At 48.8% G+C, this 26,741-nt stretch overlaps 1 long non-coding RNA gene across 1 annotated transcript; it reads left to right on the top strand.

The window, feature by feature from the left end:
* Positions 1-1,726: 1,726 nt before the first annotated feature.
* LOC123777103 (uncharacterized) lies at positions 1,727-6,020 on the top strand. The gene is made up of 3 exons (XR_006775581.2): positions 1,727-2,049; positions 2,964-3,703; positions 4,380-6,020. It is a non-coding gene; the product is annotated as an uncharacterized LOC123777103 (long non-coding RNA).
* The last annotated feature ends 20,721 nt before the right edge of the window (positions 6,021-26,741 follow it).

The following is a 26,741-nucleotide window of genomic DNA, read 5'->3' as shown; positions in this document are numbered from 1 at the left end:
GCATCCCCCTGCCTCGGGGCTGGCCTGCCATCAGTCAGGACCTGAAGGAAAGAATTAGGAGGGTAAAGCTATAGCTAACATACCCATAATGCTTCCCCACACTCATAACAAAACAGTGTTGTTTTAAGATCTCTACACTGCATGCAATTCCTTTCCCCCAGCACTGATAATTGGGGTTTAATTGTCTCAGGGACAAACTCAGGCCTCAGAAGCTGTCAGTAATCCAAACTCCTGGCTCTGGTTTGGCTATCACACGGCTAGCGGAGGGAGCTCTAGCTGCCCAGAAAGTGGCAAAGGACTCATTCCCTGGTACCTTCTAAGACGCGAGGGTGGCACAGTTCAGTGGACTGGTAAAGCTGGTTACTAATTTGCAAAGCCGCATTAATGAACTCCCCCAAAATATGGGGAGCATAGCTACGCAATAGACTTCCTACCCTAGGAAGAGACTGTGAATTGCAGCACACCAACATTCACTCAGCTCTTAGAGTTGAAAGAGTCTGCAAGAAATTACTTGGCCCCGCTCTCTCCCTTTGAGCAGCCCCCAAGGTCCAGCCCCGAAGTGATGGGTCTCGGGTCTAATGTAGGGCACCCCGGTCTGGCTCGAGGCTCCCTCCTCTCCCCACAGAAGGGGCTGGGGCTGGGGCTGGGGCTGGCACTGAGCAAATGGGTTGTGGCTGTCACCAGAGAGGAACTGGCAGCAGACACGGCAGACTCTGTTTTCTTTGCAGGCTGAGGGTAACTAGAGGGAGCTGAGAATTCCTCTGCTCCACTCTGCTCTGCGTTGGCAAGAAGAGGGGACAGGAGGAGGAGGGGAGCAGGGAAGGCCAGGGGCTCTCATTCCAAGGGAGGAGCTGTTCCAGCTCTTAGAATTAAGTGAAGGAGAGCAGGCCAAAGATGGAAGAGGAAGACAACTGGAAGGGCCCATGGAGTCCCTGGGGAGGATGTCAGAAGCCTGGGTCCCCTATCTGGAGTTGCTCTGGGGTGATGATGACATTTGTCAAATGCTTGCTCTGTGCCAGGCACTGTGCTGAGAACTGTTGTACTATGAAGGCAGCTTGTGTAAGGGCGGGGACCATGGCCTAAGTGACACACGACTGGATTTAAACCTAACTTGGGTACTCACTAGCTCTATGACCTTGAATAAATTTCTTAGCCTCTCTGTACCTCAATTACTCCATTAATAAAATGGGACTAAGAGGACCTACCTAATAAAGTCGTTTGAAGATTAAGTGTATTTACATACAAAAGCTCTTAAGACAGTGTCTGTCGTGTAGTAAGATAAGTTTTTGCTCTTATTACTCTGTTGAACCCTCACTTAAAGCTCCGAAGGAGCTATTCATCTCTGAGGCTCGAAGAAGTCCAGGGACTCGCCCAAGGTCCCAGGTCCGTGTGACTGTCAGCGTGAGTGCCGTCCTAAGGTGCTCTCTCTCGTCTCGGGAGCATTCAGGCCACCCCAGGCCCCCTGCAGTCTGGAAACGCCGCGGCCGCTCCCGCAGCGCAGGAACAGAGGTGGCTCTCTCGTGCCCGTGGGGCCGGGCGTGCCTCTTGGCGGCCCGGGAGGTCCCAGCCACCGGCTGCGGGAGCCTCCCAGATGCCTCACCCGGCACCCCCGCCCCCGGCCTCCCAGCACAGGCTCCCCTCCCCGCGCGAGGTGCCGGCGGCCAGACCGGGGATCCACAAACCGGCCCTCCGGCCCAGCCCTCGGCCGCCTGGCCCCTCCCCGCCCCCCGCACGCCGCAGTGCACGCTCGCTCCGTTCTCCTGCCAACTTGGCAGCGCCGCTCTGCTGTTACTATCAACACCTCTGAGGGAAGAGGCAGAGGAGTGAGCTCTGATCGCCTGGCGCACCGAGCAGCAAATCCGTGCCGGAGCCAGCCCTGGAATGTCTCCGAGCTCCCAAGGCTCCCGGTGGGGAAGGAAAGGTGGGCCTGACCCGAGAGGCCCTGACTGCAAGCCAGCCTCCAGCGGGGTGTCTGGGCCCGGCCAGAGCTGCAGCCCCCAGAGCAGGCAGCGTGGAGAGAAAGCGCTGCGGGAGGGCACTGTGACCCAGGTGGGGGCAGTGGAGGGGGTCTGCCTCACGCCTGTGCTTGCCACAGTCCGGGGTGGGGGAGAGGGGGTGTCGGTAGCTTGATTCCTGCCATGTCGGCAGGGGGTGGGGCAGCCTGTGGCCGCGATAGAAGAAACAGGTCTTCAGTCCTGGACTGTGTGGACCGTGCCTCCTTTCTTTCATCCTTTCTTCCATCTTTCTTGGACTCAGGTGCAGAGCTCTTGCCCCTCGTTGTAGGACTGGATTGGGAGCCCCTAAGGGACCACATTTTCCCACCGAATGCAAACTTTGCACAGACAGAAACCACATTTCCTTTTCTCAACCCTCTCCCCCAGGCTCTCGGGCCCTGCCCCACAGGCTCCATAAAGCAGCCAATGCCCTTCTCAGGTCCTGCCGGAGTCCTGGGGCCCTGTTGGGAAGATGAAAGAACCCATAATTCCAGGGACACGGTGCTCCACCCCCAGCAAGGCCCGCCCACAGCACAGGGTCGGTGGCCAGTCATCTGCCCCTGACAGGACGGAGGATGGTGGCTGTGCAGCCTCTCCCAGGAGGCATTGCTTTCCTAGCTTTCTGGCTGCTTGGGAAGGGAAGACCTTTGTGTCCTGCTTTTGCAATCAGCAGAAGTGGTACGTTCAGGAGTAACTTCCTAACCCTTACACCACCCAGCCAGCTGGTCTACCCAAGGATGAGCTGTACACTCCCAGTCTTCATGTGCTGCCCGCCTGCCTCTTCCCTGTAATATAGCAATAACCTGTCATAACTCACTGGGGTACAGCCAATGGTGATAAAGCCACAAAGATGATGCTTATGTTTCTAGGGGTGTGCCTGGCACTTGGAATCGGTATGTTTTCCTTCCTTCCTTCCTATTTGCCTACCTCCCAACCCCCTTCCCTCATTTCTTTGTCTGCTCCCTCCAGGACTCCTTCTCCCAGATGTGAGACTAATCCTAAGACCATCTCTATTCCCTGCTCCACAAGTCTAAAAACCACCACCGAGAGAGACACAGCCACCCTTCTGGTAAAGAACCTTCTAGGTCCAGAAGGCCAGCGGGCTTTCCAGGGCCAGGAAACAGGAAAAGAGGATTCATTCGGCGTGAGTCAGGACGTAAATAAGCCACAAGAGGCCGCGCCATTCCGGGCTGCACCTGTGAGCCTCCCTCGGCTGAAGCCCTGTCAGCGTTTCCATGACAAACTCATATTTCTGGATGCCTCTCTTCTAGCTTCAAGAGCATGCCTTGTGCTGAGACCTGACACTGAAAATGCGTTCATCGCTTTTTTCCCCTAAAAAAGACTGCACGGTCTAAAAATCCGCCTGCTCGTGATACGTGTTTGCTTTCCATTCTGCAAGTTTTGTGGCTATCCTATTTGTATGGTAGATGTGGAAGCATAGGGTAATACACGTGGGAGCTCTGCGGCAGAGAGCGGCCGCGGCAAATACACAACCCCTGCGTGGCACAGTGAGCTGCCCCCCTCCCTAAACCAGCCCTCACACACGCTCGCCTGTCCCAAAGCCTGAAATTCTACCAGCAGAGATTTACTGCTTTTGAACCTCTCCAGCCCTAGGAGTCTCCTGCGACAAAGCACCACCCCTGAACCGGACAAAGCTGCCATCTGATGAGGGCTTAGAACCATGAGGCAGCAGGGAAAATGGACAAAGGGTAGGAGAGCCCTAAAAAAGTAGAGGAGAGCCGTCCAAGATATGTTACCTATTTTACAGGTTTGCTAGGCCTGCTTATTAGAGAACACGTGAGCCGTACACAAGCACGTGCGCGTGCACACACACACACACACACACACACACGGTGCTCTTCGTATACAGCAGTTGTTCCAAAAATCTAAGTGGTATTCAGATTCACCTGGCAATGCTTCCAAAAATGCAGGTGCCCAGGCCCTGCCCCAGACATTCCGAATCAGCCTTCCTAGGGCTGGAGCAGAGCCCAAGACTCGGCATTGCAGGGAAGCATCCAGTGTGCTGCTCAGTCAGGCTTAGAAACCACTGCTATCAAGGATAGAGCACCAGCAGAGAAAACAGAACACCTGAGTTTGGGCAACAGCACCACCATTTACTGAGGGACCCTGGGCCCTGCACTCTCTGAACCTGGGGGAAACATGTGGGACCCAGCTCCCATGACCTGTATGAGGCAGTGTTCTAGAAATGCCCACTGAAAACCAACAGACGATGCAAATGGCCATTGTTCTCCCACGCACTCCCGGCTTGTGGCATGCACGGATACATGTTCGTGTGTATCCAAGTACCTGGGGGTCCTACAGAGAGGGCTGGTCTGGGCTTCGTCGTTCTCCTTCCCCTAAGCTCATGTCTGCCTTCCCTTCCAGATGGACTCTCTCGCCTCAGGACAGCGCCCTGCTCACGTCTCACAGACACGGTCCCTGATCACGTAAACATGATTTTTCCGTCTAATGGGTTATCCACTGTCTATGATGTCTCAGATGCTCATCCCTTCTGGGAAGAAAGAAGGAAGAGGAGCGGTCACTCTGTTTTATGACAAGGGGAAAGCCAGGCAAGGGGGTTTAGAAGGATTTATACCATTTAAACAGAGCACAGATTCTTGCCTTTGGAAAATGTACTCACAAAAATTCCTCATACAGTTTCAGGGTTCGGGGACTTCCTAACGTCTTTCTGTGGACCCTCTGGGAGCAAAAAACACCTGCCCCACATGGTTCTGTCAGCCCAAGCCCTCTGAGCTCCTAGAGGGTCACGTTCAAGTGCATGAAGGATCTTTTCAGCTGTGCCTTTGCTGTATGACGAACTTGTCACCCCTCGCCACCCAGCTGTCAGATGAACTTAACCGACCTTCCCTCCCTCCCCAAGGAAGAGCTTTAAAACCCAGTGACACAGTGACATATCACCTGTGTTGGACAGAATCTTCTCAGACCCAGACCGTGCCTCCCTGTTCCTGATCCTGCAGCACAGAGTCTAAGCCGCCATGAGGTGTCAGGAGGATGGATGGTCTCCACTGCAAAAACGGAAACACGGCTCAGACTGGCTTAAGCGATAACAGGAATCTATCGGTCCATGACGATGACAAAATTGTTCAAGGCGGGTGGGCTTCAGCCAGGTCTGATCCATTTGCTCCGAGGTGTTTTTGTCCGCTTGCTTTTGGTCTCTCCGTCCTCCCCCATGGTGTCGACGTCATCTGAAAACTTTCAGCCTTCAAGGCTGCGATGTGGTCTTGCCAGCAGCAACCAAAGCTGGATGTACCGTCATCCCCACTTGGGAGAGAGCGCAACTGCTTTTTTGATAGTATCCATGAAAGAAAATGGAAGCTTCTTTCCAGAACCCTTCAGTCGATGTCTCCCACATTCCATGAGCCCACATCAGAAAGCATCCCAACCCAATGAGAGCCTCTGACGCGGCAACACTGCGTGGCTGGGAAATTCAGAACATGGTATAGCCGGCATGTCTCAATGCTCAAACCTCAGGTCCTAGTCCTCGGGCTTCGCCTCCCACCCCTGTGCAATTTAAACTGCTTTCAAGAAAGAGATTAAGGACTCCAAAGAAATGATTTTATAAATGCTCAGGTTCCACTCTTGTCACACACAGGCCCTTGGCAAAAGCCTGGGCCTTCTCAGGAAAGTAAGTGGAAATGGGTTTTCACCTTCTGGAAAGGGAAGGAAACAGAATCTGCAGCCGGTTAGCCGAGCAGAATGCAGGCCACACAGGGATTCAGAGACCTGCTCTGTGCCTCCTTTCTCCTTTAGTCTTTTGGGTGGTCATGAACAACCTGTTTATCCCCTCTGGCCTCTGTACAGAAAGAGTAAAATGGGGGGCGCCCGGGTGGCACAGTCGTTAAGCGTCTGCCTTCAGCTCAGGGCATGATCCTGGCGTTCTGGGATCGAGCCCCACATCAGGCTCCTCCGCTGGAAGCCTGCTTCTCCCTCTCCCACTCCCCCCGCTGTGTTCCCTCTCTAGCTGGCTGTCTCTCTCTCTGTCAGATAAATAAATAAAAATAAAATCTAAAAAAAAAAAGAGTAAAATGGCCATCCCTTCCATTTACAGTGGTCCTGTATAAGGAGCAACAGCTTAGAAGGAAGCTGGGTCCTCAGAACATTCCAGACTTGTGTGCTACTGCTCAGAGCATAGAGATTGTGGTATGTGGAGTGGTTGGTTTCTGACCAGTCCTCGCTTGCCAAAACCATCCAGAAGGTTTTTTAGTGTAACTCCAATAAAATTATGGGTCTCCTGAGGGAGAAATACGGTTCAGCAACTGAAGGTCATTTAAAAAGAAATTCCAATTATTTATTAGTATCTTTTGAAAAGATATAAACACTTTGCAAATTTTTTCTATAGCCCCCTCTTCTCCTCCCTAATTCTGTCACACCCGTAGCTACTCAAGGGCCTTTGACGTGTCAAAAGCTCCTGTACTCTCTCCAGCACCCAAATGTCTCCCCTTTTTCTGAGCTCTTTATTAGGAAGGGTGATTTAGCCTCTTAGGTCAGGTCCTTCCCCTTTTCCTCCAGTCTCTCCCCATTCTCCCAATTCTCCATCCAAGAAGATCTGGACATCAAAGTTATTAAGCCAAAACTCTCTGTAGAACACTCACACTTCAATAAATCTTTTCCCTGTGACATACGCATCATTTGGGGAACAGACTGGCAGTCTCATACACACATAGGTTATTCTAACACTGTGTGTTAGGGTTCTCCAGAGAAACAGAACCAACAGGATATAGAGAGATATACAGAGAGGTTTATTAAAGGAATTGCTCACGTGGTTACAGAGGCCAGGAAGTCCCATGATCTGCCATCTGCAAGCTGGAGAACTAGAAAAGCTGGTGGTATAATTCAGTTCAAGCCTGAGGTCTGAGAACCAAAAGCTCTGATGTCCAAGGGCAGGAAAACATTCTAGATCAAAAACAGCAGGAGGAGGTGCCTGGCTGGCTGGCTGAGTTGGTAGAACATGCAACTTTTGGTCTTGGGGTTGTGAGTTTGAGCCCCATGTCAGGTGTAGAGATTACAAAAAAAAAGAGAGAGAGAGGGAGGGAGGGAGAATTTGCCCTTCCTCCACCATTTTATCGTATTTGAGCCCTCAATGGATTTGATGATGAACACCCACATTGATGAGGGTGGATCTTCTTTACTCAGTCTACTGATTCTCTTCCAGAAACATCCTCACAGACACACCCAGAAATAATGTTTTCCCAGCTATCTGGTCATCCCGTAGCCCAATCAAGTCACCACATAAAATTAACTATCACGTGCCCCATCTTGAAGTAGAGCGTTACCTTTAGTTGTATTTGTCAGGAGAAACAGGGAGTCATCAACCATCCGTCTTGAGAACATTACCTTATAATAGCTTTCACTCTTATTTTGTTATTTTTCAGAACAAGTCTGCAGAGTATTCTCCACTGGCCTCTCCAGCTGTCTCCACCTTGCTCTGAAATCCAGGAGGCTGAACTCAGTGGTCTATACCAAGAGGTTTCTTGGCCTCTGGCTTCTGGCTGGCTTTGAACACTGGGAGCCACTGGTAGGAGATGGGAAGGAGGAGGAGGTCGGGATGTTTATTTGGCCAGACCCCACCCTGGTGAGCTGATGGTTAGCCAAGTGTCCTGTCCTAGGCTCTCTCCTAGCTGCAGCTGCCCCTGGGATCTGGTCGCTACTCCCCACAGGCCCCTTCAGCCTAGAGGTGGTAACAAGACCCTGTTGTTGCTGGTCCCTGCAGCTCATTACCACCTTCTCTTGCTTCTTCACCCTTGCTCCTTCCCTGAACCCTGTAAAAAAGCCCTTTCATCCAAGTCTGCTCCCTACCTGGAGTGACAGGACCCAGACTGACTCAGTGCCCCTGACTTCCACGGCATTGTCGCCTCATTGAATCTCATCTTATCAATATAAAGTAGAGAGGGGAGGGAGGTACGATTATGCTCCTTTTTTTATGGAGGATCTGACATGTAAAATTTTCAAAACTGATTCAGTCACATGTCAAAGTCTAACTTGCCTCTCTGGACAGGAATATCCACCATTGTTGGCCAAGTTAAGGGTTTAGTCAGTGGCTAAAGAACAGTGTCTCTCTGAAGAGCTAAGTGGAAAAAGAATCCACAGCTTGTCTCTGCTGTGATCTAACAATGGGGTTGCCACAACCAGGCAGGAGCCACTAAGATTTAGGGTGTGGCTTTGCTACTCTAGTCAGCCAGTCTACCTTATCCTGACCGCAATGAGACCAAAAAAGAGAAACACCAAGGACCTCCTACAGAAAGACTGAGTCAGCGATCAACATGATTTGAGCAATTGCAGAAAAGCCTCTCACCCTCAAAAATACACTCACATCCCCCATTTCCATCACAGGCCTGATGAGGATGAAACCGTATCTGCCCATATCTGAAATTTCATCAGTAGAGAGACAAAAGCTCACGTTGGCCAAATGTAAATATTGTTCCCTGAAAGGCATAATTTAGTTACATTTGATTAATATTCCCATTCTGTGCAAGGCACTGTGCCAAGTGCTAGTTAACATTGTAATCCTATCAGTTACCCCTGAGTATGAATAAACTGAGTATCAGAAGAGAGAGAAATTGCAGAGAAGTGGGGAGAAACGTACCCCAAAGGGAGGAAACCGAAGACACACTCTGCCTTTCATCATCCGGGGCTCAGGAGAGGCTCTGGGTTAGCGATATAACCAGGGGATCTTGCAGCGTGTGGATGGTGTTGAAAGCCATGGGACTTGATCAGGCCACCCAGGAGGAAGAAAGGGAGGAGAGGAGGATGGGAAGAGAAGAGAGAACAGGATATCCAAGAGCTAAGCACTAGGGCATTCCAATCTTAATGCTGGTGCAAGGGGATAAGTGAATCCAGAAAAGAAAATGAACAAGGGAGGGGCGCCTGGGTGGCTCAGTCAGTTAAATGTCTGCCCTTGGCTCAGGTCATGATCTCAGAGTCCTGGGATGGAGCCCTGCATCAGGGTCCCTGCTCAGTGGGGAGTCTGCCTCTCCTTCTCCCTCTGCCTCCCTCATTCTCTGTCTAGCTCTCTCTCAGATAAATAAAGTCTTTTTTTTTTTTAAGATTTTATTTATTCATTTGACAGAGAGAGAGACAGCCAGTGAGAGAGGGAACACAGGCAGGGGGAGTGGGAGAGGAAGAAGCAGGCTTCCAGCAGAGGAGCCCGACATGGGGCTCGATCCCATAATACCAGGATCATGCCCTGAGCCGAAGGCAGATGCCCAACGACTGAGCCACCCAGGCGCCCCTCAAATAAATAAAGTCTTAAAAAAAAAAAAAAGAAAAGAAAATGAATAAGGGAGAGCTGCAAAGGAGGAGGAAGATTGGTTGACTGGCGTGTCTTAAAGCCACTGAAGAGCGCCTTTCAGCAAGGCAGTGACCAAATGACAGAAATTGCTGCTGATGGGTCAAGTAAGAACAGAGAACCAACCACTGAATTAGTCAGCATCGAAGTCATTGAGAACCGTGATAAATGTGGTTTCACTGCCATGGTAGGGAGAACAAGGCTGATTGGAGTATGTGTGACAGAGAATAGGAGGTGAGGAGATAAAAACAGTACAATAAAAAAAATGTGTTTTAATTTATTTTAAGTGATCTCTACAACCCACATGGGGCTTGAACTCACGACCCTGAGACCGAGAGTTGCAAGCTCCTCCAACTGAGCCAGCCAGGTGCCCCAAAACAGTATAATTTTTTGAAGTTTTGCTATGAATGGTTAGCAGAAAAATGATGAAGTAACTGCAGAGAAAGATAGAGTCAGGGATTTCTTTTTTTAAAGATGAGAGTTATACCACATTACTGTGTTGATGCGAATGGTCCAATAGAGAGAACATTTGACAATGTAGATGAGAAAGTGAATAATTGCTGGACTACTGCCTTTTAATAAGCAAGAAGGGAAGGGAGCCAGTGCACAAGGCAAGGGCCTGGCCTCAGTCACATGGATGGTCCATTCATCGTAAGAGGAGAGAAAGCAGAGTGAGTATAAGGGCCTGAATCTGGAAGGTTGGTATTTTTGGTGGTGGGAAGATAAGGATTTTTTTTTTCTGATTTCTGTTTTCTCAGTGAGGAAAATATAATATCAGTGTCTGAAAGTGAGAAGCAGGGGGAGTTGTGTGAAGGCCTGAGAAGTGAACAGTGTGATGCAGTTATCCCAAGGAGTAGGAGAGTGACTTGCCTGGGGGACAGACTGTAGGATTTCTGGGCAGTACATGGTCCTCTGAGGTTAAAGATCATGACTTTAAAGGGAGGCCTTTCACCACATTCAGCAGCTGGAGTGCAGGTGTGGAACGGGTAAAAGATTGGACCCATGTTAGGATTTTACTAGGCCTATAGGTTGGGAGGGAAGAAGGTCAAGATGGTTCTATTAGTTATCAGTTGCTGTTAAACAAATTACCCCAACACTTAGTGGCTTAAAAGAATAGACATTTCTTATCTCATAGTTCCTGTGAGACAGAGCTTGGAATTTGGAAGCAGTTTGGCTGAGCAGTTCTGGCTTGGCATCTGTCATAAGGCTGCAGTCAAGATATGAGCTGGGCCGTAGTCATCTGAAAGCTCGACTGGGCTGGAGAATCTCCTTCCAAGACTGCACTCGTGATTGGCAAGCCAGAGGTGGCTGTTGGCAAACAGACTCAGTTCCTCTCTTTTGTGAGCCTTTCCATAGGCTGCTTAGATGTCCTCACAACCTGACCTACAGCTTCTCGCATAGCTAGCAATCTAAAGGGAAGAACTAAGCAGAAGCTATCCTTTTATGACCTAGACTTAGGTCACATTGCATTTCTTTTGCCACATTCTATTACTTAGAAGCAAGTCACCAAGTCCAGTCCATGTTCAAGGGGAGGGGAATTAGACTCCCCCTTTGAAGTCGGGGGTATTGTAATGGATTGAATGTTTGTGTCTCCCCAAGCTTTTGGAAATGAAGTCTCTAAGGAAGTTTTTAAGGTTATATGAGGTCATGGAAGTGGGGCCCTGATCTGATACGATTAGTGGTGTCTGTATAAGAGGAAACACAGAGAGGTCACTTGCTTGCTTGTGCACACGAGGAAAGACTATGTGAGGACATAGCAAGAAGGCGACCGTCTGCAAGTCAAAAAGAGAGCCTCTGCCAGAAACTGAACTGGTCAGAACTTTGACCGGAGACTTCTAGTCTCCAAAATGTCAAGAAAACAAATTTCTTTTGTAGAAGCAACCCAGTTTATGATATTTCGTTATGGCAGCCCCAGAAGACTAAACAATCATCAGAGAACTTGCAGACATATTTTAATATCATTACAAAGGACAAGGATATATGAAAGTGTGTTTATTGTGATGGACCATGGATTTTAAGCTGAGAAGGGAGGGAGGTGGTGGTCTAGAGGGATGAATGAATAGACTGGAGATCACCAAATGGAAGAAGTCCCTGAGTGGGTGGAGGAATATAGGAGTGGGAAGCAAATCGAACAGATATGTGGCCAGAGAGAACGACTCAAAATGGGGATTTTTTGGACATGGCACGATTGATGCTGGTGACAAGATCTCGGATGTGGGAGGAGGTGACTGAGATGGGAATGGAGGGAAAGATCATTGGTGGCAAGGAGATTAATTGACAGGCAGAGTGTTGGCAAAATCACTTAAGAGACATCGAAGGGACCAGGATGATGTTGAATACAGGGACGGAGAGAAAACAGGGAGCAAGGCATAAGGTCTTCAGTGAATGGGGACCGATGGGGAAGAGAGTAGTAGCACGGGGCAGAGCTTGACAGCAGGTGGGACTCAAGGGTACATTCCAGCTTCTAGTCCGCGTCTGGGGGAAGGAAGCAGTGTTACTTCTGAAGTGGCCGTTAAGGAGCCGAGTGCGCAGCCAGGTTAGGAGGAAATCAAGGTTCTGAGAAAGCTTGATAGAAATGGAGAAGCAAGGGGCGCCTGGGTGGCACAGCGGTTAAGCGTCTGCCTTCGGCTCAGGGCGTGATCCCGGCGATCTGGGATCGAGCCCCACATCAGGCTCTTCTGCTATGAGCCTGCTTCTTCCTCTCCCACTCCCCCTGCTTGTGTTCCCTCTCTCGCTGGCTGTCTCTATCTCTATCTCTGTCGAATAAATAAATAAAATCTTAAAAAAAAAAAAAGTAAATTAAAAAAAAAAAAAGAAATGGAGAAGCAGAGGATTTGAGCACACACAAACACACACTCAGACACACAACCAGATAATAGTACACATCTCAGAGGGTTGATAAAAGGACTAACTGAGCTAACACTTCATGCTTGGACAACGCCTGACAGTGTTTCCTGACACAAACCATTCTCTGACAGCAACTGGGTGTCCAACAACTCAATTCTGACACTATCTACACATAGTTAGCGTCAGGGCCCAGTCCCACAAGACTCCCCCTGCTTCAAATGCCAGCCATGAATGAGGTGCCCAGACTTCCTATATTTCTGCCCAGAAGACTACAAACTGGGGGGTTCCTACAACCCTCACTCAGAGTCAGGAGTTTGCTAGAATGACTCACAGAACTCAGGATAACACTTCACTTATATTTGTGGGTTCATTATAAAGAACACGAATGAACAGTCACATGAAGAGGTACATAGAGTGGGTCCAGAAGGGTCCCAATGCAGGTGCCTCCGTTCCTGTGGAGTTGGGGTGCACCACCCTTCCTGTACGTGATGTATTCACCAACCCAGAAGCTCTTCAAATCTTGCTGTTCAAGAGTTTTTATCTTGAGCAATCTTCAGCCCTCCTCCCCCTCTGGAGGTTGAGGGGTGAGGCTGAAAGTTCATACCTATTAGTCTTTCTGGTGGCCAGCCTCTATCCTGAAGCGATCGGGGGCCCCACCCTGAGTCATCTCATTAGCATAAACTCAGATGTGCTCCGAAAGGGCTCAGGAGTAACTTTAAGACCCTCCTATCAGGAAATCCCATGGTTTTTAGGAGCTCTGTGCCTGGACCAGGCAATCGCTTATTCTACCACAGCCTGCCGCATAGTAAATGCTGACAGGTGTCAGCATCCCTGGTTACAGTTGAAGCCACTGAGGAACAGACAGGCTAACCAACCTTACAGACAAAGGGCCAATAAGGGCCAGAGTTAGGGGCTCAAACTCAGAATTGTGTTAAGTGAGAGAAAGAGCCAGCTTACTGAGAGTGCAGCCCATCCAGAGGGTTTTAGGCGAACCCTCCTGCTACCATTCTTTCTCCTTCACCTCCTCCTCCTTCTCCTTCTTCTTTTTCTTCTTTTTGAGATAGTCTGAGTTGGTTTCTGTTATTTACAACCAAAACTTCTCTGACCAGAGTAACTACACCAAGGGGCAGAATAGCCTAGGTGAGTGGTACACGCTGTTAAGTGGCCGGAAAAAAAAAAGTATTGTACAGGCCAATGGCAAAATTCCTCTCAAAGAAAAAATGGTCTGAGTCTAAAATATGGGCTTTCAGGGGCGCCCGGGTGGCACAGCGGTTAAGCGTCTGCCTTCAGCTCAGGGCGTGATCCCGGCGTTATGGGATCAAGCCCCACATCAGGCTCCTCCACTAAGAGCCTGCTTCTTCCTCTCCCGCTCCCCCTGCTTGTGTTCCCTCTCTCGCTGGCTGTCTCTATCTCTGTTGAATAAATAAATAAAATCTTTTAAAAAATAATAATAAAATAAAATAAAATAAAATAAAATAAAATAAAATAAAATAAAATATTGGCTTTCAGACATGAACTGGAAGTTGAGGAAAGAACAAAAGGAGAGTTGAATTGCTTTGCTTAAAAATCAAGGGGATTTTTTTTTTTAATTTGGCTTCCTAAGAAGAAATTTTAGGTTGTCTCCACTTGACTTTATTATGAAGCCGTCATGAATAAATAAGCATCCTTGTACCCCAAACTTTGATCATATCTCTATTTCCTTCAGCCCGGATTTTAAGAAGTGGAATTATTTGGTCAAAGGGCATGGATCTCTCAAAGACATTCTTTTACCTCGTACCAAATTATCCTCCCCAAAGACCCAAACAGTTTAGGGGCGCCTGGCTGGCTCAGCCAGGGAAACACGTGACTCTTGATCTCGGGGTCGTGAGTTCAAGTGCTACACCGGATATAGAGCTTACTTAAAAATAAAATCTAAAAAAAAAAATCAAAACAGTTTATACTTTGCCAATGATGAATGAGACACCCAGTTTCCCAATGTGTTTGTGTATTTTTAAATCTTTGAAAACAGGTGAAAATTGCTTTCGTTTGTATTTTGATATTACCGGTGAGACTGAACTTTATTTTAATGTGTTTATTGGCCTCATCTATTTCTTCTTTTAAGAATTGCCTTCCCACAGGCCTCTGTTTGGTGCTTCCCATCTTTCTGATGAACAAAATCAGCCAACTCCTGCTGCCTGCCTACTCTGTCCATATTGGTTTACTTATCACTTGTCACAGGGTAACCAATTTGTTGGGTTTTTTTTAAGATTTTATTTATTTATTTTCTTAGAGAGAGAGAGTGAGTACACGTGTAGGGGGAGGAACAGAGGGAGAGGGACAAGCAGACTCCCCACTGAGGGCAGAGCCCGATGTGGGGCTCGATCCCACAACCCCAAGATCATGACCTGAGCCAAATTTAAGAGTCGGACACCTAACCGACTGAGCCACCCAGGTGCCCCAACTTGTTGGGTTTTAAAAGTGAAAATCCCAGGTACACCAAGACAGTTGGTCACCCAGGTCTGGGCCTTAGGTCTTCACCTGGAAAATGAGGACCAGAGGTCCTCTCATGTCCCTCCAGATGTTCCTTCATTCACCCCGCAAATATATACCATGCTCCATTGCTCTGGGCAGGCATTCTGCCAGGGAGGCATTAGAGAGTCCTCAGGGAATGGGACCCAAGTGTCCCTAACGTCCATGATGGTTCCCCGGAGGGATAATATCTTGATGACTTTTCAGTTAAGACCTATGTGATTGGTTGATAGCCGACAAGGAAGCCCTAATGTGGGAGCAGGAACAACGGTCCCCAGAGCACACTGGAGGGAAGTTAGATGCCAGGAAAGGTAAGAGGAGGATGAAGGGGCAAAGGAAAATATACTTTGAAGTTTGCCCAAGGATCCATCTGTCCACAATTCAGCCCAGGAAGGGTTAACAGCATAAATTTCCCCCAAACCAGAGGGAGCTGCTCCACCATCTGAGGCTGTCTATTCCCTCACACCCTTCCCAAAGTCCTGGACCCTCAAAATAGGCATTTGAGGAACTCCTCTGGGTTCCAAGGCCTCTAAGGACTTATTGACCCCGGTTTACACTTGCCGAAATTCTGAGAGTCCCTCTGCCTCGGACGTCCTGTAGAAACGAGCACCACTAGAGATCCTTTATACAGAACAAGCACTTTTGTGCTCCACATTATCGAACGGCAGAAAATAAATTTTCGCAGCGCCCAAGCAAGATAAAAGTAGCCAAGGACACAAAACTGACCCAAACCTTTCTCCTCTCTGCCAGGCTCACGTGGGGGAATTATTGATTCCAATCAAGAGACTGCTGGGGGGACAGTGAGCTCACTGAAGGCAAGGGCAAAGTCCTGCCTCTGGTAGCCCTGCAGCACGGAGCACTGCCCTAAACCCTGGCTGAATTGGGAGCCCAGGCTAGGAGGAGTGGGAGGAAGGGGCTGGAGCCCAGAGCTCTGCCACCGCCTTCAGGCGGCAGGGAAGTGCTAATGAAAAGCCTGCCAGACCTCTAACGAGAGCTAAACCGCCAGTGGGCTGTGATTGCTCATTGTTTGGTTATAATTAGCCGCGATTTCTGCGGTGGAAAAGCTGCAGCCTGCCGCCAGCGGGAGCCCGGCTGGGGGAGGGTTCTGCCACCCTCGCAGCCACCAGCCCCTGGCCCCGGGCTCCCAAGCCTGGGCTCCTTCACTCCCTGGCCCTGCCTGTCCTGCGCCCACAGGCAAGGCCCCTGGCTGGCCGAACTGGATCTCTGCTTCTGGTCAATACCAGACGCTCTCCTCAGGCCGGAGCTGCCTACTCTGATTGCATGAGCGCATGGGCTGAAAAATCGGGCACGCCTGGGTGTGAGACCCAGTTTTGTCTGCCAGGCACAAACTGTGTGTCCTCAGGCAATTTATTCAACCTCCTAGGCCGCAGTTTCCTCATCTCTAAAATGGGAGTGGTAGGGGCACGTGGCTGGCCCAGTCCGTAGAGCATGCGACTCTTGATGGTGGGGTCATGAGTTCGAGCCCCATGGTGGGTACAGAGATTACTTAAAAGAATTTAAAACAGAAAGAATAAATAAAGTGGGACGGTAAGGACAGTACTCATCTCCCTTGCGGGATGTGGTGAGACTCGAAAGGGTTAGCTCACCTACAGCACATGGGAGAGCGCCCGGGCGCTGTCGGGGCTCAGGGCATCCCGGGCGCTGTCGGGGCTCAGGGTATCCCGGGCGCTGTCGGGGCTCAGGGCATCCCGGCTGCTGTCGGGGCTCAGGGCATCCCGGGCGCTGTCGGGGCTCAGGGCATCCCGGGCGCTGTCGGGGCTCAGGGCACCCCAGCTGCTGTCGGAGCTCAGGGCATCCCGGGCGCTGTTGTGGAGTCACAGGGAGTGGGTTCGGCTCGGAACCCTCCCTTTCCTCTCTCCTTCCTGCATTCTGTCCTCCCGCCCTTGGCCAGGCTCCTCCCGCACCGCGCTACTCTTTCCCCCTTCCCAGGGGAACCAGCTCCCAGGGAATGGTCGGCCTCAGCAGATTCAGTCTCGAGGTGACCTCTCCTAGGAGAGTAGTTTCCACCATTTTTTATAAAGATTTTATGTATTTATTTGAGAGAGCAAGAGTGAGAGCATGGGCGGGGGCAGAGGGAGAGTGGGAAGCAGACTCCCCGCGGAGCAGGGGCTCAATCCAGGACCCATGAGATCATGGGTCAAAGGCAAATGCTTAACCGATTGAGCCACCCAGGCATCCCTCCAACTTTTTTACTGTGACCCGTGGGGGAAAAATACATTTTACGTAGTGACTTTCGTATAAGACACATACATACAGATAAAACAGAAACAAACGTTTCATGAAGCAGTACTTATCTGAATCCAGTATGATGTATATTCTCTCTTCTATTATGTGTCCATATCTATATGTATACCTACATCTATATCCATGTTTATATAGAGTTTTGAAGTTTTGCCAAAAGTCAGGACCCACTAAATTGATTTCATGACCCAACAGTGGGTTGAGAACTTCAGTGTGAAAAACAGTGCAAAACAGAAGGAAGAGGCCAGTTAACTCTCATCTCTCATTCTAGAGGAAGGAGCTCTTTTTTCTATTAAAGGGACTTTTATCGGGGAGCCAGGAGGAGAGAGAATTCTGAAAAGCTGAAAGCCACATAACCCCATCTGAGGCTTACAGGTGAAAACAAGTCTGAATCTTTGTCCATAATGAGGGAGTTTTTGCATACATTTTGGGGGTTTTGGAATCAAGCTTCAAAAAACAGGAGATCACCTGTCCTCCGCTCCTACACCAACCTGCAAGCTAACTTTTTCTTAGCTGGGATTCCAGCAAATCTTCCAAATGCCACTATGTCTAGGTGCCAGGGAAGGGCAAGATTTATGTAGCCTCAGCTGGACAGGAAATGCTCTGAGCTAGGACTGTACTTACAGTTTTTTTCCATAACAAAATCAGGGCATGTGGCCTCACAGGTACTTATGAGGACAATAGGGTACAATATTTTAAAACTAGAACTGTCCTGGAAAGCCCCCAGCTTGCGATTGCAAGGTTACCATGAGATTTGGAGAATATGATGCCAAGAGTCAGAAGGAAGGAGAAGTCCTCTTTCCCATGCACCCCAGGTCTTGCCTTCTGATTTGAGGAAAGGAGCCCTGGACTTCCAGAACCTTCTGGAACACCAGAAACTTCTAATACCCTTGAGGATGTTCAGTTATTAAACACATTAGTGGATTTGTGGGAGGACTGGATCCTAAGTGGTCAGAGAAGACGTGGAGGAAAGGGAACTGGGAGGCCTCCGAGGTATTTCATAATATTGCTCACAGCTGCTTGGGCTCCCAGCTTCTTGCTCACCTTGCCTGGCTCCAGCCACCCATCCCCCTGCCCTCTGCCGTATCCCTGCTGTGCCCTCAGCCAACTGCCCTTAACAACTTGACTTTGGGCAAAGGTGACTGCTGTTATTGAAGGATGAAGAGGGATTGGGCTGCGCTGAACTTGCACACTTGGTTCTTTTCTTCATGGACCAATCCATGTTGAAGTGTGATATAATAGTTTCCTTGTCATTTGGGGACTCAGATTCTGGGGTTCCTCCTTTCTACAATGCAGTCCAGGTCCCTGAGGCTTGAGTAGGACAACAGTCCTATGGAAAGGTCTAAGGACACCCTCCTCAAATCTCCTCTGCCTCGCAATGCCCCCACTTCCAACCCTGGTTGCGTCCACCACCCACATCCACACATCCGGAGGATGCGTAGCCAATGTGAATGGTATCTCCATGCCTCTGTGAGCCCCTCCGAAAGGAGGCTGATTTCAACAGATATTCAAGAGCTTGCTTTGGGCCCCAAGGAAAACACGTCCTCTGAGGGTCCTCTCTGAGCACTTCCTCCCACAGATTCTAAGGAGAGAAGGTAAAGGGGACATGGGGTCACCTCTGAAGACCTCTTTCAATCCTTATTGCTATTAAACAAGCCCAGCCAGGCCCCGCCCATGAGATCAATGCTCAGCAGACTCCAACCCCAATACCAGGAAGTAAAACGCAAAGTTCCTTTCATCCTTTGCCCAGTTCCCTCGATCCGAGCTCTCCAACCTCCCTCTTCTTTGGCCCTGTTCCTTCTGAAAACAGTGCGTTTGATTAGAACCCCCGAATGCTGTTGCTTTCTGCTATCTGCCTCCTTTGCCCACTTGTTTCCTATGTCTATGTTTCTAGGAGTCTAATTGTGATTAAATTACAGGGTAATACTAATAGGGGGGTGAGAACCAGCTAATGGCTCACTGCTGCACGAGGCAACAATTGTAGTAATCACCAAACTAAAGGCTCCCGTGCATTATGGAGGCTGCTGGGTTTCCCGGCCTACGCTTCCTCCACACCCCTGTCGAGCGCATGAATACAGTTCACAGAGCACACTAAACACCGGGACGCAAGGGAAGATAAAAAGAACATTATTGAAAGAATAAGGTGGAAAGGAACGGAAGTCGCAACAGAAGTAGAAGCAAAGAGAATTGAGTTCGACATTTCAAAAAATATCTTGGAAAATGAAACAAAGTCATCAGATCAATCATTAAAGGGGCTTTGGCTTGGGTTTTCTGGGATGTGATGAAGTTAGGGTAGTACTGGTCCTTCACTCTCTTTCTGCAGGTTCGATGTACGGAGAGCGCGTGTGAAATAAACACGTGGCTCTGGAGAGCAAATCTATGCCACGAGAATTCTCGATGGGCCAACAGCACCACAATTCCATCCAAGAAATTGCGCTCACATTGGGATAGAAGAAAAATAAACATGACATGGGTCCCGACCTCAAGGTCCACACAGTCTGAGATGGGAGACTAAGTAGAGTCTAAGTGTAGGTACCTCTTCTGGACACTTGTGACCCACTGCTCAACTTAGTATGCACTTCATAGGCTCTTGGCTATCAGGAACGTAGGGATTCTTATTCTCGTTCCACAGATATGGAAACCAAGGCTCAGAGAAGTAACACGCTCAAGGTCATGTATGCCCTAAGTTTCTGAATTCTGTTGGCTCTTTCCTCTTCCTGCAGGGTTCCTCTTCCTGCAATGTCTCAGTCTGCTGTTGAAGACATCTATGTTGGCCACTGCTGCAGTGCCTCACACCACATCCCTGAGACACTAGAAATCTGAGGGGAGAGCAACTCTCCTCCAGAGTTAGAGGACCATCCAGGTGCCCCAAGGCCTTACAGAGTTCGATTGAAATGCTGCCTCTCAATCTTTCTCTTTTTTGCTGCCTCTCTCTCTCTCTTTTAAATTAGAGCCCCCCTTTCTCACTAGAGTCCAGATTTGGGTCTGTAAGATCCCAAGGGAGGGGCCTGGGACTTCAATCCAAATGGTAAACAGTATCCTATGCTTGAAAAATAGAAGTAAATGCATGAGCAAAGGTAAAAAGAGAGAGAGAGACCAAGAAACAGACTCTTAGTTATAGAGAACAAACCGATGGTGGCCAGAGGGGAGGTGGGTGGGGGCTGGGGGAAATAGGTGATAGGGACTAAAGAGTACACTTATCATGATGAAAAAAAATTTTTTAAGATTTATTTTATTTATTTGAGAGAGAGAGAGTGTGTGGGCCGAGGGGGAGAGGGAGAGAGAGAACCTCAAGCAGACTCCCTGCTGAGCACGAAGCCCTATGCAGGGCTTGATCTCATGACCCTGCGATCATGACCTGAGCCGAAATCAACAGTCGGATGCTCAGCCTACTGAGTCACCCAGGAACCCCCCCAAATTTTTTTTAAATGGAAGTAAATGTCATATTCATGCTCAGGAGTCAGAGAATAGAAGCATTTTGGTTCAAGATATGTCCTAAATGAAATGAAATCCAATGTTAAAACAGAAGCTTTAGCTGAATCACAATAGATACCAAATCCCAAAGTGAAGTTGCTGGACCAGGATTTGCAGACTACGTGGCAAAGAGTATTTAAGGTCCAAGCGAATTGAGAGTAAGACTGGAGATGAGCGTTTCTTTGGGGAAAGCTGTACTATTAGTTCCATTCCATCCCGTCTTGAAGATGTCAAGCCTGAAAACCAAAATGTCAAGAGGCACAGTGGGGGTTACACTTGGCAAGTAGCTATGCTCACAGTTGTTGGGGCAGAGGGAGAGCTGTGAGGGAGAGCAAGGGTTGGCCTGGGATAGTCAAAGATGCCGTACAAGAGGGCAGCCCAGAGGGGCGAAGCGATTTCAGGGAGAACCTGGAGGTATGGCTGGATTCCCAAGGATGGAGGAAGGAGTGAGCAATGAGTCAAAGGAAAATGCATCGCCACAAGTGAGAGATCCGGGGCGATGGTGGTGTTATGGACTGAACACGTCCCCTCCCTCCAATTCTTCTGTTGAAATGCCCTGGGAGGATATTCAAGAGGTGGGGCCTCGCAGAGGTAGTAGGGTCGTGAGGGTGGAGCCCTCATGAATGGGATTAACGTCCTCCTAGGAAGAGGCCGAAGAGCTAGCCCGCTGTCTTTCCGCTGCCGGAGGATATAAGGAGCCTGGCCCTCGGTGTGTAACCCAGAAGGGCGCTCTCCCCAGAACCCACCGCTGCTGGCACCCCGATCTCAGGCTTCCAGCCTGCAGAACCTCGCGAAATGAATTCCTGTCGTCTCTAAATCCCCCCGGTGGTAGTCTGCTACAGCAGCCCTAACTGATTAAGACAGGGAGGGATAGAAAGCACACAGAAGTGTCCACTTTAACCACCTGGCAAGTTCAGAGAACACCAATGCCAGATCCCCACGCCAGGACCAATCAAGTGGAAATTTTCCTACTTCTTCCCATTGAAACACTGTAAGCATCAGCAACCACTGCTGAAAAGATGGGAGGGGAGGGACAGGAGTGTTGCTGACTGCCTATGTCGCCCCTGAGCTGAAGGAGAGGGGGAAAGCCTTCATTCTACATCATATTTGGAATTTCAATGATTATCTAAACATTGTAATCACTGAATTGCATCTATATTCAGACTTAGGGTGAACACGGACTAAGAAAGAACACGGAAATCATGGGGATGGCCTCAAGTTTTACCCACGTGCAGCAAACCTACAGCCCCACTGAATTTAAAGGGTTAACGAGAGCGCGAGAACTTAAGTTTATAACTACATCTCAGGAGCTGTGCTTGTTTAACATGACAATTGTTCCAAAAATGTACCGATTTGTTAAATTGCTTCCCTAAGAAAGCTAGAAACAGTTAACGCCCTTCACAAACAGACCCTCATCCTCAGACCGGCAGAGGAGAGGAGATTAGCCAGTGGGAGACGGCCTCGCTCTCGGGAAACACTTGCAGGAAGCGTCCAGTCTGGGACAGGCCTGCCTCTACGGGGTGGAGCTGGGAGAACTGGTACCCGAGGTCGGGGTCCTGGTCACAGTTGGCAGCTGATGGAACACGGCCAACCATTCTGAGGACACGCTGGGTCCCGGGACCCGCCAGCTGTTCCTGGACGGGAGAGGTGGAAGGTGACACAGCTGAGCCCTGGTGCAGGAGGCGCCAAGAGCACAGAATCTGCCCCGTTTGTCCGGGTGGGAGGACTCCCACCCTGGGCTGGGCGAGGGGGGCATTGAGCGGTCACTGCCACCTGCTCCTTGGTTCACAATGTACCATCGACACGCCTCTTTGTCCGTGAGAGTGCCTAGGGTAAAGCCGACTCGCTTCCTCTGGGGTGGGCAGGTGGGCAAAGGAGGACGGAAGAGGACTGTCTGGAAGTTACTCTAGGGGGTTAGAGGTCATGCTCCTGGAAGGCAGCCCAACCTGTTCGTCAGACATGTCCCGACAAGTCTGAATTCTAGCTGAGCACAAGCATGAGGCTGACACTTCTCTCTCTCTCTCCCGCTCTGTCTCTCTCATATGTTTAAGAAGTAAAAGGTCTTCTAGCACATGCTTTCCTCAAGAGTGTCCTCACTGGCCTCCTTGCCTTAAAATATCCCTCCTCAAACGCAGCCGGCACAACACCGCCAGATGGATAGCCTTCGTCCCCCTTTGACCTCACCCCTTCATCAAGCTTGACTCCCCCAGGTTCCCCTCGGTACCTTCTGGCTCTAGTCCAAGTCCTAGGAGGACTTCAAATCGCTCACCTTTTCAACCTCCTGTGGCAGTTCCCTTCCTCACAACCCTTCTCCTTCTGTGGCTCCTAATCTCCGTTTAGCGGTCCCCAGGGATGCTTTGCACTTTCCTCCTTGTTCTCACACTTCCCCTGGCTCAGCCGGGTGGGGCCGGAGCTGCTGGCAGTGAAGCCGGAAGGAGGCCTGGCCACTGCCTCTGGCTCGGCCACTGCCACTCTATAGGCCCGAGACCTTCCAGAAACCGCCTCACTTTCTAAGCCTCCTTTCTTCTGTCATAAAATCATTAGAGTGGGGAGCCTGAGTGGCTCAGTGGGTTAAGCATCTGCCTTCGGCTCAGGTCATGATCCCAGGGTCCTGGGATCGAGTCCCGCATCGGGCTCCCTGCTCAGCCGGGAGTCTGCTTCTCCCTCTGCCCCTCCCCCAGCTCATGCTCTGTCTCTCTCTTTCTCTCTCCCTAATAAATAAATAAAATCTTTAAAAAAGTTATTAGAGTGAATGACTCTGAAGAGTTTTTTTTCCTACCTCCAATTTCAGTGATTTTCTCATTAACCTGCTTTTATACGAACGTCTGGCTCTCAGGCGATGAATCCCCAGGCCCGAGCGACCTAAATCTGATGGTACGTCACTACCTTTCTTCTGTGACCTTTATGTACGTTCGAACCTCCTTCGGCCCTGGCCAGAGACGAGCTTGCTTTGTTTGTAGGAGCACGTCTACAGCAAATGAAACTTAGTCTTTTTTCTCTTAGTGTCTTCTGGGTCCCAATAGTTGTGTTTTTATGGCAACAACTTGACTTGAGGCCCCTCTTCAAATGGTTCAAGTATTTGAAAGGTTCTGCTTTCCAAGCTTTAACTGGACACAAAAGACTCTGGGTTCATTTGGGGCCACCAGAACAAGATTCTAAAGGAGAGTATGTTAGTTGGTTGCAATGCTATTTTCAAAACCAAAACCAGACTGAAATTTCATCACTCAAGAAAGGCTGGAGACTCCCACTTTCCAAGACACTTGCCAGCAGATGTTAGGATTGCCTGCTTCTCTGCCACCGGGTGACTATTTAGGTCCCACTCTGAGTATCAAGGGTCCTGGCGGCTATTCTTCTTCCCAATCATAAGCCCATTTGAGAACCCCATTCAGATGGACACTGGACCATCAGAATGGACATTAATCCTCAGATACGCAAACATTTGCCTTAAAGATTTAGCATCTCTGGATACCCATCGTAGAGAACTACTTTACCAGCTGGTTGCCCTTGAGCTAGGGTCTTAATCTCTCTGTGCCTCAGTTTATTATCTATAAAATGAGAAGTAACAATAGGGTTATACAGAGGCTTAAATAAAATGCTGCATGTGAAGCTCTTAGCGCTGTGCTCGGCCCTGGTGGTTCGTATTACGGTAAGATGAATAGTGCACAGAGGGCCTGTGGTCACCCGGCTTTGGGCTCCGGGGAGGGTTGGGGAACAAGACACACACACAGAGAACACAGAGGCCCAGGTTATCATTACGAGTGGCTGTTAGAAAAGGCTTACAAGTAGGTGAAGATAAAACCTAAGAACCGGAGGAGCCTCGGAGAATCTGGCCTCCATTCACCCTCCACTCACCGTTCTTTACAGATGAGCAAACAAAGTCCAAAGTCTAACACCAAGCGAACAATAGAACGGATTCAGGGAGATCTTGGTAAATTAGTGACTCAGGGAAATATTGTTCAAATTTTAGGAAGTTGTGAAGAAAGGAATATTCACTGGTAGTTGCTGTATTAACTTGAAGTAAGTTTTTACTAATGGTAGACCTGATGCCCAGGCAGAGAGTTCTGTCATGAAGGGAGCTGGGGTGGGGTCGGGGGGGGATGGTCCGGCTTGCACCAGAGAAAGAGAGGGGGAGGTGAGGCAGGTATGAGTCATAGAAGATTCCAGCTCAAGCTGTGAAGTGACCCCTCAGGGAGAAGGGCCCACAGAAGCAACGGGTGGAGAGCCTGGGTGATAGCGCTGTTTCGAGCTGATCTGCGTCTCTGCTTCCTCAGCAATCAAATGAATGTTAGCAGAGCCTGTCCTATCCTAGGAAATTCCTTTGCTGGTGACCAGTGGGAAGCAAAAAAGAAAGGGCAAAGTCTAAAGGTGTGGCGTTTGTGTAGAGAGAGAAAACAGGGTCACCTAGATGGTGGTGGGTAAAAATCCTGTCAGAGGTGAAATAATCTAGCAAGTCTTTCAGGGGTGTCCCAGGTCAGGAGGTTTGGGGAAGAGGCATAGGCCAGGCACAGTGCTAGATGGCATATTTTTTTAAGTAAATTCTACTCCCAAAGTGGGGCTCGAACTCATGACCCTGAGACCAAGAGTCGCATGCTCTCCTGACTGAGCCAGCCAGGTGCCCTGTAGATCGCACTTTTTAAATAGCAGTTTTAGTAACATATAATTCACATGCCATACAATTCACCCATTTAAAATATACAATTCAGGGGCGCCTGGCTGGCTGAGTCGGAAGAGCATGTGACTCTTGATCTCGGGATTGTGAGTTCAAGACCCATGTTGGGTGTGGAGATAAACTTAAAAAATAAAATAATAAAATATACAATTCAGTGGTTTTTAGTATGTTCAGGGTTGTGCAACCATCACCACTATCTAATTCCAGAATATGTTCATCACCCTAAAAAGAAATCCCATATCCCTAGGCAGACACCCCCCCACCGACATTTTCTCCCAACGCCCACCCTAGGCAACCACTAATCTACTTTGTCTCATTCATCTATTCTAGACTGCTCATATAAGTGAAGTTTCATCCGTGTTGTAGCATGTTGCACTACATGTCTTTTTATTGCCAGGGAATAGTCTATTGTCTGGATATACATTTTGTTTATCTGTTCACCAGTTGATGGACGTTTGGGTTATTCAACCTTTTGGCTATTATGAGTAATGCTGTTATAAACATTCATGTACAGGTTTTTGTGTGGACGTCTGTTTTCCTATGTCCTAGACTATATACAGAAGTGCTGGGTCTATGGTTACCTAGGTCGTAGCATATGGTGAAGTACCAGACTGTTTTCCAAAGCAGCTGCAGCATTCCTACCGGCAGTATAGGAGGGTTCTAATTCTCCACCTCCTTGCCAGCACTTGTTATTATCCGACTTTTTATTATAACCATCCTAGTAGGTATGGAGTGGTATCTCATTGTGGTTTTTTTTTCAAGATGGATTTATTTATTTGAGAGAGAGAGTGTGTTTGTGTGTGAGCAGGGAGAGAGGCAGAGGGAGAGGGAGAGAGAGAATCCCAAGCAGGCTCCCCACTAAGCGAAGAGCCCGACTAGGGGCTTGATCTCAGGACCCCAAGATCATGATCCGAGCTGAAACCAAGAGCCGGACACTCAACTGACTGAGCCACCCAGGCGCCCCTCGCGTTGTGGTTTTAATTTGCTTTCCCTGACGCTAATAATGTTGAGCATCTTTTGTAATGTGCTTATTGGCAATTTATGTATCTTCTCTGGGAAAATGTCTATTTGGATCCTTTGTCTAATTAAAAATTGGGCTGTCATTTTATTACTGAGTTGTAGCAGTTCTTTATATATTCTAGATACACGTTCTCTTATCTGAGATATGATTTGTGAACATTTTCTCCCATTCTGTAGGGTTTTGTCACCTTTCTGATGTTGTCCTTGGAAGCAAATGTTTTGACTTCCAATGAAGTCCAATTTAGTTAATTTTTTTTTCTTTTTGTCCTTTGTGCTTTTGATGTCATATCTAAGAAATCATTGCCCAGCCAACGCGAAGCCATGAAGATGATTACTTGCTTCTCTGGGCATTCTGTTTATGTATGGTAACTTTGGGTAAATTATAAAATAGAGACATATTTAATTAATAAATCCTATCTTTATTCTATAAGATTATTTTTTTTGCAAAATCACAAGTTATACTGTTATAATCCATATTTTTCACTTAATCTGTATTCTGTTGATAGTAATGATCTAAAGCGAGGGTCAGCAAATTAGGCCCCCTGGGCAAATGCAGCCCACCACGTTTTGTAAGTAAATATTTACTGTCACTTGATCATACGCATTCATTTCCTTATCGTCCTTGGCAGCTTTCCCCCACAACAGCACCGTGGAATAGTTG

This window comes from Ursus americanus, chromosome 23 (genome assembly GCF_024610735.1).
Source record: "Ursus americanus isolate L20-20 chromosome 23, mUrsAme1.1.p, whole genome shotgun sequence".
In the NCBI taxonomy this organism is placed as follows: domain Eukaryota; kingdom Metazoa; phylum Chordata; class Mammalia; order Carnivora; family Ursidae; genus Ursus; species Ursus americanus.
The sequence above is the reverse complement of the archived record's forward strand: the minus strand, read 5'-3'. Positions and strand labels throughout refer to the sequence as shown.